Genomic DNA, 15,576 nt, shown 5'->3' on the forward strand with positions numbered 1-15,576 from the left:
GTGGCACATTATATTGGCCCTGAATTCTAACAAGCAAGCAAATGATATTAAATCATTCACCACTGAAAGACATCATTAGCTCACAGCACCTATTCCTGAATTCCATCATCTCACCTCACTGAATTATTCCCCCTACTCCCACTTTACAGAAACAAATGTCCACTCCTTGCAGCTAAATACAGTTTACAGCTGAATGAGCCCTGAAGCTGTTTCTTGGAGGCTGATTAACATCTAGGCACCTAACCAGCATAATGATCCAATATTGTCCTGGGTACACTTTGCTTTTGAGATCATTTCTGCACCAGTAAATCCAGATAACAGCTTACTCAAGTACACCATTCCCTGGGAGAATGAAAACATTTCAGGTTGGCTGATTGATGGATAAACAGCAATAAAATGAGACAAAAAGATATAAGGCATAATATGCATAAACAAAGTCTTGGCTGAACCTGAATCTGTGCACATGATCATTTGGAGTGAGCACCATACAACTCTGCAAGATATTACTGGAGAAAATGTGCCACTCCATCGTTTTATGAGCAGCTACTTCCAAGTGTTAAACTGATAACAGCCCAAAGTGTCTAAAGTGCAGAAAGGAAGGAAGCAGTGCTGGATGTAGTTCTGGAGAATGACATTGGGGAAATGGAGTGTAGAGGAGGATTTGGGAAACGCTGATTATAAGGTCATCAGGTTTGGAATAGTTATGGAAAAATATCAGTAAAAATAATGTGCAAAATTATTTAACTAGAGGAGGAAACTTCAGTGAGTTGAAAAGGCATTTGGCTCAAGTGGAGTGGAATCAAAGATTGATGGGCAAAACAGTAATTGAACAATAGAAGACTTCCTTCAAGGAAATAGTTCAGGACAGAGTAGGTACACTCCCACAAGGGGAAGAAAATGGCATCCAATGCTAGAGTTCCCTGAATGACAATAGAGATCAAAATGAAACAGAAAAGGAATGCTTATGACAAGGGTTTTTGCGTAGTGAGTTGTTATGATCTGGAATGCACTACCTGAAAGGGTAGCAGATTTATTAGTAACTATCAAAAGAGAATTGGATAAAACTTGAATTAAGTTTAAAAAAAAGACAGGGCAACAGGGAAAGAGCAGGGAAGTAGAATTAATTCGATAGCTCTCTCAAAGAGCTGGTGGTGGCTGAATAGCCTCCTTCTGTGTTGTAGCACCCTATGATTCTAGCATTTCTCTCAAGAATTTCATCTTTAAATGTTATCTTAATATGAATCAGTTAAAATGTTCAGTTTCTCATGTTATTTAGTTGGGCCTTTAACTTGTATAAGAAAAAATATTATCACAGCAGTTCCAGATATCCTCTTTGTAACTACTATCATCAATATAGCAATGCATAGGCCAGGATTTTCTGCTCCCATTTGCAGTAGGCATCATAGCAGGCAGGAGCAGAAAATATCAGGAGTTCACAAAAATCGGTTTCACCTCACAGTGAAACCAGTTTGCGATCATCCGCTCCACTCATCAATATCGGGCTACGTTTTCTGCCACCACACCTTGGAAACATAATTTCAATACTTTAGCATCTCATTATAAGCCCTGCTCGCAGGAATCATCCCCCTACGCTGGACCATGAGCTCACATTGGCATGATTGCACACCAACGTGTTTCACAACCATGCATAAGCAACGTGCACCTGGGGACTTGCACTTCGCTCAGGACTTCAAGATTCATTTGCCTACCTTGCTTCAGGCAGCCCTCGCGGTCATCAGCATCAGGCGTCGCAGGCAGCACCACATCATTTTTAGGGGGGCTCATGGGCAGGTCTCTATCTACCAGACCAGTGGTAAGGTGGGGGTGGCTTTTCAATGGCTGCAGGGCTAGAGCTTGCTTGGGGAAGGGGGGTTGTCCCAGGGTGTGTGTGGGGCACATGTTGATCTGTGCAAGTGGCCTCAAGATGGTGAGAGATGAGCAGGCAGTCTCCAGGGGAGGTGAGGCTAGATGGAGATATGTGAGAGAGCGCGAGTGATGATGGCCCTTGAGCTGGCAATGGGTGAGATGCCAATGAATGTGAGATGGCTTTGTGAGTTTTTTATATTCATTCACAGGATGTGGGCGTCACTGGCTAGACCAGCATTTATTGCCCGTTCCTAATTGCCCTTGACAAGGTGGTGGTGAGCTACCTTCTTGATCCACTGCAGTCTATGTGGTCTAGATATACCCACAGTGCTGTTAGGGAGTGAGTTCCAAATTTTTGACCCAGTGACAGTGAAGGAACGGCGATATAATTCTGGGTCAGGATGGTGTGTGGCTTGGAGGGGAATTTCCAGGTGTTGGCGTTCCCATGTGTCTGCTGCCCTTGTCCTTCCAGGTGGTAGTGGTTGTGGGTTTGGAAGGTGCTGTCTAAGGAGCCTTGGTAAGTTCGTGCAGTGCATCTTGTAGATGGTAAACAACTTCTGCCACTGGTGGAGAGAGTGAATGTTTGTAGATGTGATGCCAATCAAATGGATTGCTTTGTCCTGGATGGTGTCAAGCTTCTTGGGTGTTGTTGGAACTGCCCTCATCCAGGCAAGTAGGGAGTATTCCATCACACTCCTGACTTGTGCCTTGTAGATGGTGGACAGGCTTTGGGAAATCATGGGGTGAGCTACTCACCACAGGATTCCTAGCATCTGACCTGCTCTTGTAGCCAGAGTATTTATATGACTAGTCCAGTTCAGTTTCTGGTCAATGGTGACCCCCAGGATGTTGATAGTGGGGGATTCAGTGATGGTAATGTGATTGTATGTCAAGCGATGATGGTTAGATTCTCTCTTGTTGGAGATGGTCATTGCCTGACATTTGTGAGGCGTGAATGTTACTTGCCACTTGTCAGCCCAAGCCTGGATATTGTCCAGATCTTGCTGCATTTGGACATGGACTGCTTCAGTATCTGAAGAGTCGCAAATGGTGCTGAACATTGTGCAATTATCAGCGAACATCCCCACTTCTGACCTTATGATGGAAGGAAAGTCATTGATGAAGCAGCTGAAGATGGTTGGGCCGAGGACACTACCCTGAGGAACTCCTGCAGTGATGTCCTGGAGCTGAGATAACTGACCTCCAACAACCACAACCATCTTCCTTTGTGCTAGGTATGACACCAACCAGCGGAGAATTTTCCCCCTAATTCCCATTGACTCCGGTTTTGCTAGGGCTCCTTGATGCCACACTCTGTCAAATGCTACCTTGATATCAAGGACAGTCACTCTCGCCTCACCTCTGGAATTCAGCTCTTTTGTCCATGTTTAAACTAAGGCTGTAACGAAGTCAGGAGCTAAGTGGCCCTGGCGGAACCCAAGCTGACATCAGTGAGCAGGTTGTGGCTAAGCAAGTGCCGCTTGATAGCACTGTTGATGACACCTGCCATCACTTAACTGAGTGTGTTAATTTAGAGTGATGAGATGGTTGCATTACCTTGACGGCGTAGATGAGATCATTCTGCACTGGATGGCCAACCTCATCTGTGCAGCATTGGCACTGACCACCATTGTCGCCGCCTCCCAAGCCAGATTTGGTGAGATTGCTGAACCTCCTGCGGCCAGAGCAGGTATAGAGGACATCCAAAAGGCATTCCGGCGACAGGTCACTGAACTCTTCCTGGCTTTCGAGGCCGTGTCTTCACTGGAGCAGTCCTGGGCTGCAAGCATTGAGAGCTGTGTGCGCGGTTGCAGTTTAGGTATGGGCACACAGAGTGAGGAAACAGTGAGGTAATGACGTGGTGGGCGATTCAGAGGCCACGCACTAGTGAAACAGCGTGTTTCCTATGCCTGCATAATTAATGAGGCAGGAAGCGACAATATGATGCAAAAATCTGCCCTTGCGGCCGACAAGAGAAACGTCTTTTTGTTTTACACCCGCCACTGCACTTAGTGCAATTCAGGGAAAATTCCGACTGTAGTAAATAATTTTAAATATTAGATGTTGTTGCAGTTCATGATTTCACCCCTGGGCCCCCGATAACCTTTCCTCTGTTCTCAGCTGCACCATATTCTGTGCAAGCAGGCAGAGTCCCTTAAACACAGCTCTTTTGTACTCTTCTGAATGTGGGTTAGCACAGCTCAGGATTACTAATTAGCCCACAGTCATGCTAAATAATTTACTGGGATACACACTGCATTGTTCATTACTTTAAAAGGTGAGAAAATATCATGCCGTCAGATCACTGTGTCTAGGCTAAGTTATTTGTTCAGTTCACTTATAGGTGAAAGCGTATTTTGAATCACCAAGACATTGTAAGATACAAAACAGCACAAAATGTAAAATAAAACTGCAATCGATTCTGCAAAGGACAAGTAGATCCTTTACAGGAAGTAGCCTTAAAAAAAGATTCTTAGTGTAATCTTGGTCATACAGACTCCAAAAGTGATTTATTGTGGTGCCTACTCATTGTGTCCCTACTAAGTACCCTCAGAAAGATGTGAATAATAGAAGACTGAAGACAACTAGAAGATCTTTGAATTATATAGGCTTGTTTTTATTTTGGAAGATCGACAATTTATTTGGAGAACTCAAGGAATCAAATTGTTCATGTCTTTTATATGTTTAGACACCAGGTGGCAGTAGCTTGAAATTTCCCTGAAGATGTGCTTGGCATCTGACCACAATCAAAATATAACACCATCTGCTAAACTGCATCAATCAACATGTAAAACAAGACTTAGCTCCTAAAGTAAGCTTCTAAACATGTCACTGCTCTATTACCATACTATCTCTTGTCTTTGATTATGAAGTTTAGCAGAGAATGGCCTCAATTTGATCTTAGCTACTTCTCTGATAAACGACATAATAGATTGTTACACAGAAGAATTGTATGCCCAAATCTGTACATAAACACAGAAGCCAGGTAACACAGGGCACTCCTTGAATTTGTTTGCTTGTCAGTAGCCTTTTTGCATCTCTCCCAGTTTTTAAGTTCTGTTGAAGCCAAACAGATGCAAAATTGGTGCAGACGTAAACAGGTTGCTGAACACACTTTACACTGTCACACATCGTCAAGATCTATGCCACAGTCACTTCTTTATTTTCTGAACTTCCGATCTTTCATTTTTGAGAATAAGGGTAGAGGTCGCCTGGTGGCTATGGCAAATGGAGTACTCAGACATGAAATTGCACCTAAACAGGATAAAACAGATGCCAAGTCAGTGCAACTCCTCATGCATTAAGAGCAGCATTGGAAAAGGCAAGATGACATAGTCAATCAGGCTGACTGTTCAGCTTGGAAAACACATACAGAAAAACATAAAGGTAAAGTACGCTCTTCAACATCCATATTTTGTAATGTCTCTATGGACAATCCTCAGTTTAAAATCAACCATAATCAATCCCTGTATTTGACAGTATTGCCTGCAGCACGACAGCCCCAATGTTGAGTGCCAGTTGATCTATCTTTAAACTTCCAGGGAACTGCAAAATGTGGGAATAGCTGCAACGCTGAGCTGCTGCTGTTGGAAAATTTTGAATCAAAATACGCGGTTAATCATTTTACTGCTCTTTTAGGACAATTGTGATTAAAAGCTTTCAACAAAACCGTGTGTTTATTTCCCCTGTTCTTTAACCTATTCCCAGTCAAAACAGTTAAAATGAAAATCACACAATTGTCTAACCCAATAATGTAGATCTCAGTAGTCCAATTTAAAGGATATTGGAGAATAAATGCTGATTAGTTACATTCAACCCTAATTGTTTAAACTGAAACATTTTGATAACACCAAAACATTTTCTACTTAGGCACAGAATTTATTCATTTTAAGCGGGAGTGGATAATAGCTGAATGCTTATTTCAACATTTTCCTCCTATTCTTAATTTAAAAAATGAGAAGGTATATAACAGACATGTAGGAATAGTTGAAGATTTCAGTTTGGACATAAACCCAACTTGAAAGTGCTGACAGTCAAATGCAAGCAGCTGATTTTGCAATCTTAAGGATGATCCAAAACGCATGTATAGGGTGGAATTTAACAGCCCCGTTTCAGCGGGGGCGGGGCTGTAAAATGCTGCCAGCCATTCAAAAGTGTTTAACTTCAGCAAGACCATAAAATCCCGCCAGTGTAAAATTCTGCCCATAGTTTACTTGGATCTTCAAAAGGTATTTGACAAAGTATCTCCTGTGAGTCTTAGTAAGGTGAAATATTTGACAAGTTACCTGGGTCGATTGAAAACAAGGGGTGGTGATAAATACTCCACTTGAGAAACATAACTAGTGATGTTCCACAGATGGTGGCGGCATTTCTGTGGGCTATCTTCAAAGAGACTTGACCAATTAAATCGATAAGGCAGATGGATTCGAATGAAGGATAATGCATATAGAAAAGATGGAGAACTAAACAGATGTATGATGTGAAACTGTCTTCCATTGGCACAGGCCAATAAGCATTTGAGGGTGATTATTGATCGTATTTTGAAAGCATCTGTTAGGTTTGAAGCACTTATTAATAAGGCAAAGCCACTACCTCTGTGCATCTGGAGTGCAAGCCAGAGCAAGTCATAAAAGTTAACAAGTTTAGGATTAGGTAGGACGCCAGCATAAAATCCACAAACCTTGAGAAAAAGAATATCAGTCCCCACACTGTCCCCCACCTCATGGGATAGTGCATGTATGGAACAAGCTTTCGAAGGAGTTGGATCAGTGTTGTTTTGAAGATGTTTTACCATGTTTTTTGGTGTCTCTGCATTTTGGTGTGTTACCTCGATGAGGCTTTGCTTATTTTATGAGTGACTTAAGATAGTCGGTATATAGTTTTCCTTAAAACTATTTGCAAAGGCCTCAAGGTTTCCCGGACACAAAACTGCTCCACACCTGCACTTTTGAAGCCTCCTGGTCATCTGTCTCTTGATATCATGCTTACATCATCAATAGCATCATTGTCTCATTAACATACCCATTAACCCTTCACCCTGCAAGTATCTATAGGGCTGCAGCACTAAGAGATGCCTAACAACATCTTCATTTTTTTAATCTTAAAGGCAAGGGAGCAACAGTTAGTGCAAGAGAAAAGTCCATAATAAAATAGGCATATTTGAATTTTAGATTGACTTGATTTGATTGCCTGAATGCTTTAAACTTTTAAATCTTGCAAATAAAATCCTGCGTTCAGTTAATTGGTATTAACTTTGATTAGGACTGTAAAGTGAAAAATGCACTATGTTTTTTTCCCTGAAAATGAGTCATAAACTACATTTGTGGAAATGTGCCAAGAAATACAGCATGCAGGCACCTGGGAGTAAGTTAAAAAGCGAATTAAATAGAGGGGCTCTGATAAACCCACGAGGTGAAAGAGCAGAACTTCAATATTTAAAACGATTTGGTTTTCAGCTTAATACAGTGTGCGCAGTAGAGGTAGTGCAACAGGCCTAGAGCACTGTGTACAGTTTTGGTCTCCTTACCTAAGGAAGGATCTACTTGCATTAAAGGGAGAGCAACAAAGTTTCACTGAACTGATTCCTGGGATGAGGGGGGCTTTCCTCCAGTAGAGATGGAGTAGATTAGGGTTATAAAAACAAAACAAAAAATAAAAAATACCTGGAAAAACTCAGCAGGTCTGGCAGCTTTGGTGGAGAAGAGTACAGCTGACGTTTTGAGTCCTCATGACCCTTCAACAGAACTAAGTCAGAATAGGAAAGGGGTGAAATATAAGCTGGTTTAAGGGGGAGGGGGGTGGTGGAGTGGAGAGAGAAGGCGGGGGGGTGGTTGTTGGGACAAACCAGCAGTGATAGGAGGAGATAACCAAAAGATGTCACAGACAAAAGAACAAAGAGGTGTTGAAGGTGGTGATATTATCTAAAAGAATGTGCTAATTAAGAATGGATAGCAGGACAAGCAAGGTAGCTCTAGTGGGGGTGGGGTGAAATAAGACCAAAAGGGCATAAAAGGTATAGATAAATGATCGGTGGAATACATTAAAAATAATGGAAATGGGTGGGAAAAGAAAAATCTATATAAATTATTGGAAAAAACAAGGAGGAGGGGGAAGAAACGGAAAGGGGGAGGGGATGGAGGAGGGAGTTTAAGATCTAAAATTGTTGAACTCAATATTCAGTCCGGAAGGCTGTAAAGTGCCTAGTCGGAAGATGAGGTGCTGTTCCTCCAGTTTGCGTTGAGCTTCACTGGAACAATGCAGCAAGCCAAGGACAGACATGGGGGCATGAGAGCAGGGTGGAGTGTTAAAATGGCAAGCGACAGGGAGGTCTGGGTGATGCTTGCGGACAGACCGAAGGTGTTCTGCAAAGCGGTCACCCGGTCTGCGTTTGGTCTCTCCAATGTAGAGGAAACCGCATTGGGAGCAACGAATGCAGTAGACTAAGTTGAAGGAAATGCAAGTGAAATGCTGCTACACTTGAAAGGAGTGTTTGGGCCCTTGGACGGTGAGGAGAGAGGAAGAGAAGGGGCAGGTGTTGCATATCTTGCGTTCGCATGGGGAGGTGCCGTAGGAGGGGGTTGAGGAGTAGGGGGTGATGGAGGAGTGGACCAGGGTGTCACGGAGGGAACGATCCCTACGGAATGCCGACACGGGGTGCTGAAGAGTTGAAAGGAAAACAGAAAGTGCTGGGAAAACTCAGCAGGTCTGGCAGCGTCTGTGGAGAGAGAAACAGAGTTAACATTTCGAGTCCAATTCTTCGGAACTAGATTAGATTTATATTCCCTAGAGTTCAGGAGAATGAGATGTGATCTAACTGAAACATGTGCAATTCTTAAAGGGCTTAACAGGGTAGATGCTGTGGGAGGTTGTTTCCCCTGCCTGGTGAGTCTAGAACTAGGAGTTATAGTCTCAGAATAAGAGGTCGGCCATTTAGGATGAAGATTAGAAGAAACTCTTTCACTCAGGGTTGCGAACTTTGGAATAAAAACAGAAAATGCTTAAAATACTCAGCAGAGCTGGCCGTGTCTGTGGTGAGCGAGACAGAGTTAACATTTCAGGTCAAAGACCTTTCATCAGAACTGGGAAAAGTTAGAAATGTCACAGGTTTTGAGCCAGTGAAAGGGGGAAAGGTGGGCAGAAGAACAAAAGGCAAGGTCGCTGATAGGGGTGGAGGGCAGGAGAGATTAAATGACAAAAGGTTTCATGGTGCAAAGCCAGAGGGAGTGGTAATGGGATGGGTAAAGAAACAATAGATGTATCTAGAGGAGGTGTGAATGGCAGAATCATCAGTAACCACCATCCGAAAGCAAAATTGAAGAAATAAGAAAAAAAAAGCAGAAAAGGGAAACAAAGCAAAATGGGGGTAGTGGTTGAGCCTGAAAGGCTGTAACATGCCTAATCAATAGATGAGATGCTGTTCCTTCAGCCTGCGTTGAGCTTCATTGGAACACTGCAGCAGGCCCAGGACAGGAGGGTCAGAGTGGGGGCAAAGTAGAGAAATAAAGTAACAGGCAGCTGGAAGCTCGGTGTCACCGTTGTAGACTGAAGGAAGGTGTTCCGCAAAGCGATCACCCAGCCCGCATTTGGTCTCCCCCAGCTAGAGGCAGCCACACCATGAGCAACAAGTACAACTAAATCGCTATTTCACTTGGATGGAGTGTCTGGGGCTCTGCATGGTGAAAGCGGGGGTGGGGGTAAAAGGGCAGGGCTTGCCCTTGCACGGAAAAGTGTCGTAGGGAGGGGGTGGGGTGTTGGGGATGACTGAAGAGTGGACCAGGGTGTTGCAGAAGGAATGCTTTGTTCAAAATGCTGAAAGGGGAGGGGACACGAAGGTGTGTTTGATAACAGAAAATGCTGGAAAATACTCAGCATGTTTGGCAGCATCTGTGAACACCTGGAATTCTCTTGCCCAAAGGGCTGTGAATGCTCAGTTGTTGAGTATATTCATGTCAGATTTTGGATACTAAAGAAATTACGGGATATGGGGATAATGCGGGAAGGTGTAGCTGAGCAGCAGGTTTTACAGAATGGCAAGCTCAAGGGGCTGCAGCGCCTCCCCCTGCTCCAATGGTTATTTTCTTAGAGGAAGCTGCAATAAACAATTGACTTAGGAGGTCAAGCACATCTAGAACATTAACTGTAATAATACCACCAAGATATTTTCTAGCGCAAGCTATTGAAAGACAGTCCATGCATAACCTATCCTGATTTGATTAACTGCCAGGTCCAGTGCCACATGTCCCATTGTGAACTTCAAACCAATTTTATGTTTTAAAACTGGATACAAAAGACTGAAAATGATACCCCCACCAGCCACCCCCCCCCCCTCCCCCCACCCACCCCCACCCCCCACCACAAACCCCAAGTGTCACTTGATTTCTTTTGTGAATTGAAACCACTCCCCTGCCTCGAGAGGGAACAAAATAAACTTTCCAGGCTGATGTGAATCAATGCCTTTCCCTGAAACTACTCTAAATGGGTATTGTCGAATTGAATGGGTCATTCAAATGCAAAGGCACCGCCTCAAACTCTCAGGGTTTTAAACAACAACACAGAATGTGTAATCAACATACACACCACCTTTCATTTGGGAAAGAACTTTGAACTTGTAAAAAGTAACATGACGAGGGAGCCGTGTTGTTGCCTGCTTTCAAAATCAGCTAGAAGCTGTTTGCAGAGAGTTCCACCAGAATGCCATCGAATTATCTGCGAGTCATTCAAGCAGCCAAAGTAATTAACAGCAATACCTTGAAAGTGGGGGACCCCAACAGAGAGAAAGACTCCCTTAACCTGTTCCAACTTCACGTTCACTGAGAACCAACCTCTTAGAACTTCGACGAAAAGAAACCTCACCGTCTATTGAGAAGCATTCACTATACAAGACCCTCATTACAACTTTAAATATCAAAACCGTCTAAGAACCTATAGGCCTGCCATCAGGAGGATGGAGATCGCAAACCAATGACTGAGCTAACCATCATTTGTAATAGTATACCACCTTTACCTGTAATAAACCTTTGCATCTGTGGGAATGAGCATGTGAAGCGTCATGTTTTAAATTTGGGTTAAGTGCGTGAGAATAAATAACCTTCTTCAGGGAGAATGTTCCACCTGTCGGGCGGGTCAATCGGGGACGGGCGTGGAGCCGATCGCCGCCCGCAATTGGCTGCACGCCGCCATTTTACATGGGCGGGCCTTAATTGGCCCGTCCAGCATGACGCACGCCCGGTAGTGCTCAGTGCTACTTGTGCAAGCGGTGGGGGAGGGTGTGGGCAGGGAGAGTCGGGGCCTGCGCGCGAGAGAGCGCAGAAATCTCCCTGAGGTACGGAGCTGCCTCAGAGAGATTTAGCTCATATGGAAAGTTTGAAATGAAGGAAGATAAAAATTATTCAGACATGTCCCCTCATGTGAGAGTGTCACATGAGTTGGGACACGTTTATGAATTGTGAAAAAAATATTTGTTTATTTAATAAAGCCGTCAGGAAACCTCATCCCGCCTGTGGTTGGATGAGCAGCGTTGATAATTACTTTAATTGGTTTATTAATGGCCTTAACAGGCCTTTGACAGTTCCGCGGGCACGCAGCCGCTGAACGGAAGATCTGAACAACGCACGGTGACGTTGGGACACATGCTCGATGTCACCACGCATCATTTTACGCGTCGGTATGTGGGGGGCAGGGGAGAAAATTCTCCTCTTCATTTTCAAACTCACAAAAGTTTAATGCTGAAATTATGAAACTATTTAATTTGGGACCCACACTCTGATAGTAAGAAACTACAGATCTCTTACATACAAAACATACCGACCACAGGCAGTAAATGACATCATAAATTCTGTCCATGATAGCACCTTCACAAGGCTGTTATTCATTCTGCCAAGGTATTTGGATTCTGTAATTGGGTTAGAGTCTCCTACTTGTTCCTAACTAGCAAGTTATTTCATATAAGAAACCAATGTAGTCATATATAAGCTTTGTTTACTGCCTTTATTCTGACACTGTGCTGAATATAAATGTGAAGTCAAAATGACAAGGTAATAAATTAGGTTGCTGCAGTCAACCGAAAGGTTGATCATATGATGAGTATTGCAGTACTGTTGTGAGTCGTAAAAGGTTTCTGCGCGCATGCGCGCACACACACACACACACACACACACTCCCACCCCCCAGGCATATCTGTCCAAATTAGATGCAGTAAAGGGAAAAGAAAATAGCAATAAATGACTATGATTTAGTGCCATCAAATCCTCAGTACGTCCAAAGTGTTTCATTGCAACAGAAATCAGAGAGAAACATCTACGAGCAAGAGTCACACTTTCACATAAACTTAGTACAACGCAGGGTGATCAGAAAATCCAAGGAAATACAAGTGAAACCAGTCAAAAATTTTGCCCCAAATCCAGGAATCCTGGAACGATAGGGACGCTGAAGATCTAATAGGTCATCACCACAGCAAATAAATGATGACTCATTGAATGGCAGAGGCCTTGGAGCTGCTCTACACAAAGGGTCATACAGCCACTGCAGGTCTCACTGAAGAAACCAGCAAAGACATGGAGCCGAATCATCCCAGATTTACACAAAGTGCAGGTAGGAAAAAAATCTTTTCACCTACTGGCCGCAATGGCGGGTTTTTGCGCCATATCGTCCCATTCCTGCCTCGTTAATTATGCAACTACAGGAAACATGCCATCTTGCTGACGGGCAGCCTCCAATGCCTCATCACCTCTTCACGCAAGGCACCACTTTAAAACTTCAGCCACACACACTTCTCAATGCTCGCAGACCAGGACTGCTCTAGTGAAGACATTGCCACAAAAGCCAAGAAAAGTGCAGCCCCCGATTCAGTGACGCATCCCTGGGACACCTTCTGGACATCATGGAGGCCCACCGTGATGTCCTCTATGCCCACTCTGGCTGCAGGAGGCCCATCAGTCTTACCACTCCGGCTTGGGAGGCGGTGGCAGAGGTGGTCAGTGCCAATGCTGCACACAAGAGGTTGGCCATCCAGTGTAGAAAACAGATGAATGATCTCATCCGTGCCTCCAGGGTGAGGCAACCATCTCATCACTCTAATCTCACACACTCATAAAGCCATCACACATTTACTGACATCTCACTCACTGCCAGCTCAAGGGACATCACCACTCACTCTCTCTCACACACACCCTCATATCTCCATCTGGCCTCATCTGCTCTGGAGGCTGCCTCCTCAGCCCTCACCATCTTGAAGCCACTTGCACAGATCAACATGTGCCCCCATGCCCCCCCAAAAAAACCCTGGGATATCCTCCTTCCCCAGTACAGCCCTCATCCTGCAGCCTCTTCCCTTGCCTGAGGCCACTTCTCCCCCTTCCCCAAGCAAGCCCTAGCCCTGCAGCCATTGAAAAGACATCTTTGCCTTATGGCTGGACTGATAAGAGGCCTGCCTGTGAGCCCCCATAAAAGTGATGTGGTGCTGCCTGCGAAGCCTGGCGCTGATGTCCGCGAGTGCTGCCCGAAGCAAGGTAGGCAAACTAACTCCGAAGTCCCGAGCAGAGTGCAGCCCACCAGGCGCACATCGTTTATGTACAGTTGTGAAACACGCCGGTGTGATTCCCGATGATCCAACGTGGGGGGTATGGTTCCGGCAAGCAGGGTTTATAATGAGATGCTAAAGTATTGAAATTAGTTTCCCGCCAAGAGGTGATAGGATTGTGCCATATTGTGCCGCCCCCCCACCACCCCCTCCCCTCCCCCCCCACACCTCCCTCCCCTCCCCCCACCCATCCGCCCCCCCTCCTCCTCCCCTCCCCCCCACCCGCCCGCCTCCCCCCACCCACACCCCCCGCCCGCCCCCCTGCCATTGACGGGTGGAGCGGACGAGTGCAAACTGGTTTCACGACAGCGTGAAGCTGATTTTTGGCCATTTCGCCATATTGTGCCGCCCCCCACCACCCCCTCCCCGCTCCTCCTCCTCCTCCCCTCCCCCCCACCCCCCTCCTCTCCCCCCACCCCCCCACCCCCCCATCAAATTTCACCAGTGTGTACACAGCCACCATTTAACAATTGTTTCAGATCACAAACCATTGCTAGGATTATTTGGTGAAGTCAAGGCTATACCACCCATAGCCTCAACAAGAATACAACGATGGGCTTTAATTCTGGCAGCATATGAATACACTTACCTACATAGGCCTGGTAATCAAATCGCAAACGCCGATGCCCTTAGTCGTTTGCCTTAACAAGAAAATGATGAGCACATCCCAGTTCCAAGGAACTTGTTTTACTGTTAAATTTCTTAGATTCCTCATTGGTATGTGCTCAACAGATCAGAGACTGGACAAGTCGAAACTAGTCCTACCTCAGTCCTAACTAGTCCATGTTCTCATGAGAACAAGTGCTACGTGGTTGGTCACAGGAGCCCGTATCTGATGAAATGAAACCGTTCTTCAGCAGAAGACATGAGATAACCAGCTAGGATGGCATCTTACTATGGGGAGCACAAGTGATAGTTCCTCCAAAGGGAAGGGAACCACTTTTAATTGAACTACACAGTGCCCATTCAGTAATTTCCCAAGTGAAGACCATAGCACGCAGCTATCTATGGTGGCCTGGATGGATGGCGAAATAGAGAGTTTAGTAAAGCACTGTGTGCAATGTCAGCAACTGCAAAAGTTGCTCCGTTACACCCATGGGAGTGGCCAGGTAAACCCTGGGTGCGGTTACACATTGACTACATTGGGCCTTTCCTGGGAACAATGTTTCTGTTCATTGTTGATGCCCATTCAAAATGGTTGGACGTATGTGAGGTGAAGTCCCCAACATTGACTGCTACAATTGAGAAACTACATCAGAGTTTTGCCATTCATGGGCTACCAGAAGTAGTCGTAACATGTCTGATGTTCCTGTAAGAGTTGAGCTTACAGAACTGCAAGTGCCCACTGAAGCACCTGATGTTCAGGCAACTCTGGAAAAGAAGGTTCCTGACAAAGAATCTAAAGTTGTGAAGTTGCAACTTTCCACACGTACCAGGAAACCACCTGAAAAAGACTGAACTTGTAAATTCCTTACCCAGTGTAAATATAATGTTGTCTTGAAAAATATGGACTAGTAAATATAATATGTATAGCCATGTTAAAGGGGGAGGAATGTGATACTTATGGTTTTATTTAGTATGTAATGTACCTTTAAGAATAATACTTGTTAGGAGAGATCGCATGATTTGTAGTAACCAAAACGAGATTAGCTGGGGCTACCTCAGCAGACAGTGCAGAGATGGAGTTGGAGTTGAAAGCACACGTGTAGTTGCTGCTGAGTATATTGTAAATAAACTTAATGTTTCCACCCAAGAAGTGTCTGCAGGTCAACTCTTATCGTTAATAGTACAACTCAGCCACCCTACAACTTCTGTAAATATAGGTTTTAATGAAGGCGGCTATACAATTGATACACTAACAAGGATATACTCCTGCCTCAAACACTGCTTGGTAGGAACATTTGATTTTAATTAAAGGGATACACAGACATTCATCATGATTTATCATTATGGATTACTGAACAAGAAAAAGTAGTCTAACAAATTTCCAATTCGGATAGTAGTAAATCAACAAAGACTGGGATCTTCCAGTCCCGCCGAAAGTCAATGGGCTTTTGGCTGGCCTGCCGCATCCCCCACGGTGAATCCCGCCATGGCAGGGCCGGAAAATCCCGGCAAAGTCATGAAAGAGT

The 15,576-nt window shown here is 44.7% G+C and overlaps 1 protein-coding gene across 1 annotated transcript in view; it reads right to left on the reverse strand.

The window, feature by feature from the left end:
- Positions 1 to 15,576, reverse strand: part of haus7 (HAUS augmin-like complex, subunit 7) — a 407,540-nt gene that overhangs the window by 63,309 nt on the left and 328,655 nt on the right. The gene's annotated exons all lie outside the window — the stretch shown is intronic.

The sequence above is a fragment of the Cetorhinus maximus genome, chromosome 25, assembly GCF_964194155.1.
Source record: "Cetorhinus maximus chromosome 25, sCetMax3.hap1.1, whole genome shotgun sequence".
Classification (NCBI taxonomy): domain Eukaryota; kingdom Metazoa; phylum Chordata; class Chondrichthyes; order Lamniformes; family Cetorhinidae; genus Cetorhinus; species Cetorhinus maximus.